General features: G+C 45.1%; 1 protein-coding gene across 2 annotated transcripts in view; it reads right to left on the bottom strand.

Annotated features, from left to right (window-relative positions):
- Window positions 1–4,706, bottom strand: part of XKR6 (XK related 6) — a 212,574-nt gene that overhangs the window by 31,930 nt on the left and 175,938 nt on the right. The window lies entirely within an intron of this gene.

Raw genomic sequence — 4,706 nt, 5'->3', positions numbered from 1 at the left:
CTGCCGGAAGACACACAGATCCACTGAGTTAGACAGGAGGTTTGGTTGGAAACATCATCTGTTCACTAAATTATTGCATCTGGGGCAGGCTCAGTAGCCCAAAGGTTCAACTCACGTCAGGTTGTCCTTACAGTCTGGAGGAGAGAAACACAGGCATATCAGCGTGGGAATTGGAAATGATGCTGCGTTCAGGAGTTCTCTGACACAGCACATTGTGCTTATCTTCATGAGCCATTGGGTCTGCCACCCCACCCCAGCTCTCCTCTTCTCACAAGGAACAGCCTCTGTCCTCATCCTGTTTAGATCAGCATTTGAGAATCTGAAATCCAGATCTGCTCTCGGTGCTGCAGCCCAAATGTGAAGGTTACTTTCTGTAGAAGGGGGTCTATCTTGGAGCGCACCATTGCAAGAGCAGGACATCTATATTACTTGTAACTGTATGGATGCTTTTTTATTCTAAAATACCTCCATACAAGCAACATTCCCATTGACTTGTACTTGATACTGCCTGAATCAGGAATCCCCCCTTGTATTCACCTTGGGGAAAAACAGGCAGTTTTTTGTCACCTTGTGGTCCCATACAGATGAATATATAAATACAGGGAACATCAAGACTCACCAGCACCCTCCAGACAGTCCCAAAACAAAGAAAAATGATCCCTCCAGCCACTCCCCTGCCCTATTTCCAGGATGGGCTGAAGACCTATATTGGAGGTAGCTCATCTCCAGCTTGTCTCCTGGATGGACCACAGATCCAAGCCACAGTTCTGTCTCCAGCACTGTCTCATTCTCCTTCTGGTGGGACCCCCTGAAGAGACCCTGGATCTGGTCCATCCCCTTGCCTTGTCTGAGGGAGCCGTTGCCAGCATGCAGCTCTGCCCAGTGCACTCAGACCCTGCGGTACTGCTCCCATCAGTTAGGGCACTGCCTGTACTGGGGTCGTCTCAGTTCCTAACTCATCTCCCTGTGCCCTGGCATGGGGAAGGCACCCCATAATATTCCAAAGGGGCCTGATCTATTACCCATCACAACCAACACTTAAACTATTTATTTTCTCCGAAGGATAAAATAGTGCCCCATCACACTTCAGGAGCTTTTAAAAATAGAATACCATTGATTATTGCAAGGATAAATTGAACAACTCATTGAGCAAAGCATCACTATAAAAACTAATTGACAGATTCATGGGAAAAGAAAAGGCTACTGACACCTTATTCCTTTGCTCTGACTGCTGCTCACTGGACAACTGCTCTGCAGGTGAGGGAACAGATGATGGACCAAGATCTGTGTTTGGGAAGCTCAGTAATTTGGTAGCTATAGTTTGACTGGGCCTTGGCTGAAGATTTGTCTGGGAGCATCACCTATCAAATCTAAAGGAAAAATGCTAATGGTTTCAGGCAAAACAAACAATAACAAATGCCTCTTCATCTCTGGTGTGTAACATACTGAAAGATAGGTCCAGTTCTTTTTTGCTTTTACTACTTTAAGCTTGCTGCAGCTGCTCAGGGTTAAAAAGCTAAAATGTCTGAAAACCCTACATTTGTTCTTCTGGCTCCCACGGGGGTGGAAAGAAGATCCAATGACTCTTCAGACCTCACCTAGAGACTTTATCATCTGCTTTTTGAGGTGCCCACCTCACAGTATGGTGTGATAAGGTTTTCCTCCTTCCAGTCTAGCTGTGTCTGGAGGAGAGGTGATGAAAAAGGTGGCCAGGAAGGACAGCAGACCTCCATCTCTGCCCCTCACTGAAATTCTCCCAGCCTGCAGGTCCACAAAAACTACACACTTCCATCCGCTCTCAAGTCTCTCTCTGAATATCTTGCCTTTGGGCTCACATGTGTATTAGCATTTGAGACTGAGTTTTAAAAAACAACAAACCACAACCCACTAAGCTCAGTGGCTTTATCAAAGAGGGAAGCTTTAGGCCATTGTCTTTAAGAAAACCACAATTTTCCCCAAGTTCTAAGTCCTCATAAGAAACACTTAAATATAGGACTTGGGGACCCAAATGGATGGAAACTTCTAAAAGTGAATAGCCTTATCCTCAAACAGATGTAAATTAGACTTATTTTTAACCTACTAGGTGCAATACATTTTTGGTATACATACTGAACAGTTTTGGAAGGCTAAGCATTGCCACACAATTCTTAAGCTAAGCAATGCTACATGTGTAAGTACTGTTCGTTGCAGTATCTTCTAGCTATCCAGTTTAAAAACTTTCCATGATTAGCAGGAAAAAAAAAAGAAGAAGAAGAAAAAAAAGTCATGTATTGCCTTATTTTAGTGCTGTTACACTAGAAACTTGTATGGCTTTAGAGGTACCAGTACACTAGAAACTCAAGCACTGCCAACCCACAAGAGGCAGATGTGTCACACTGCCTTAAAAATGTTTCTGTTGGGTCCATTTATTCTAGAATAGAGAGAGGAATAAAATACACCAGAAACAAACCCCCAGTATACACATAAAGGCTTTTCCCACTGTAGTGTTTTCAGTGCAGAAATTTACACTAATCATGGTCTGTGCTGGAAACGGCACAGAGCTGGCTAAGAAGTGAGTGTCTTGAGTCACTCACGTTATATACATGGTACCATGCCGGCTGATAGTCATCTGAACATCTCCTTGAGTCAACAGAGAGAGGCAGACACCCCCAGAAAGTGATTCACCCTGTCCTAAGATCCATGTGTGGGACAGGACGGGGTTGACTCATGCTCCCAAAGTGTCTGACTCCATCCCTTGACAGAGGAACGCGGGGACCTGCGAACACCTGCAGTCAGGCGGGATGAGTCCTACCCTTACAAAACAGTTCACTGCCTCCTCATTTGCCCTAAGATCTAAGGGAGGGAATGAAGTATCTCTAGACATTTTGACATATTCCTGCTGTTGTTTAAAAATTCACAACTCTGCAGTGAATGTGAATTTTGGCATCCTAATGATGAGCAGGATCTGGACCGGGGTGTAAGGGGGTGCGATCTGTAGGTGGACGGCAACAGGAACCATGGAGCGATATGAAGACTTTTCTCCAGTACTTCTTACTGTGCTGCCACAGAATTTATTCCCTGGCTGTTTCATAAAGACTTAAACAACAAAGCACGTCTCGGCTTTTGTCATCTTGACCACAAGTTTCCCATTCCCATCTTTCCCTGTCACTTCTAGCCTGTGGCATCTTCACACAAAGTACAATTCTCTCAGACTGTGGAATAAATGTTCCTTTCTTTTCCACTTCTCCAGGCCTTATTTCTAAGCAACTATAGAGATCTCTCCAATTAAAACTACAAGAAAAAGTCCTGGTAAATTGAATCATATGGGAAATATGTTTTTATTTTGATTTTGAGACTTTCACACATGGTGACTGACGCACCTTCATCTAGCATGAGTGGGTTTCAACTCCCTTCCAAGGTTTGTTTATCAAAGGGTTGGGGTGGTTTAAAACTGAAGTCACTTTAAAAAACCCACTCCCACTCCTCCAACTCTGTGCATAGTCTTGGGAGTGGAAAATACCTGCCATGCACTGCCATGTCTCTGTGGGCATTCTCAGGCCAGGAGGACATCAGCTGCCATGGGGCTGGAAGCCCCGTGGCTGCATCTATGGGATCTGTATCCCACCTGCCCATAACAAGTCAGACCGGCATAAACTGGGGTTACCTTCAAACTCTCTTCACAGGGCTGTACAACAGTCCTTGAACTCCTCCTGTCACCTGCTAGGAAGCAATGAGTGACTCACAAGCTGTAGTCAGCACCACTGAGGATTCAAGCCCATGTGTCTTGAATGACATATCACAAGAATTAGTCCCCAGATCCCTTCAGTAATGTGTCCTGAAGTCCTCATGGTGAGACATCTTCTAACCTACCTTCAGCATGGTGAGGTAGAGCTCTATAATACCCCCATTTGAAAGATGAGGCACTAAGACTTGAAGGATCTACCCCAGGCAGGTCTCATATACAATCCATGCTAAAGCAGGGAAGAGATCTCCTTCACATCACGGTGCACCTCGCCAGAGCGTTTCAGGCAGGATTCAGCTCCTACAGCAGAGACTCACCTCAGGTTTTCCACGGGTAAGTGAAGTCTCTTACTTAATGGAGAATTAAGGTTTAGCGCAACCATCACAGATGGGAATCCAGCAACATTGCTGGATTGCTCTAGGATATTCCAGCCCTGCATGTGGGGCTGGCAGATATGACAAACTTGCACATAGAAGGCAAGAATATTTTTGAGCTGGGAGCTAGAATGAGGCGGAGTACCGAGGGCATCTCAAATGACACTAGGCAAAAGTCACACAAGTTGTTTCCTTGGTCATTACAGCCAGTGGAGCCAGAGCTGCACAAAGGTCATTGTTTAGACCTTGTGGCTGAACTGCCTGTAGCTCCACTGAACACAAGTGAAGCCTGGACACCCCCATGACATGGAGACACCTCCATCAGAGACACCTTTGTTTGAGTGTCTGAATCTGGAGCTGAACTCACCCACCAGCCTGAACTGCCTTGATGCTGACTTCTTGCCTTAGCAATTCTGCCTTTCTCAAGGGGAGCTAATGAACAGTCCTCAGTGGTAAAGAGACGTGGCATGGAGACTAAGCAACAGTAAATGGTGAAGAGTAATGAGAAAACAGTGGGAAATAAAAGGCTAAACTTTTTGAGAAGAATGTTGGTCCAAGGAATATTGAATGTCTGAGAAAGGGAAACAAAAGCCATTGCTTTGGATCATGAA

Source organism: Falco cherrug, chromosome 6, assembly GCF_023634085.1.
Source record: "Falco cherrug isolate bFalChe1 chromosome 6, bFalChe1.pri, whole genome shotgun sequence".
NCBI classification, from domain to species: Eukaryota; Metazoa; Chordata; class Aves; order Falconiformes; family Falconidae; genus Falco; species Falco cherrug.
This window is presented reverse-complemented; position numbering and strand designations above follow the sequence as displayed.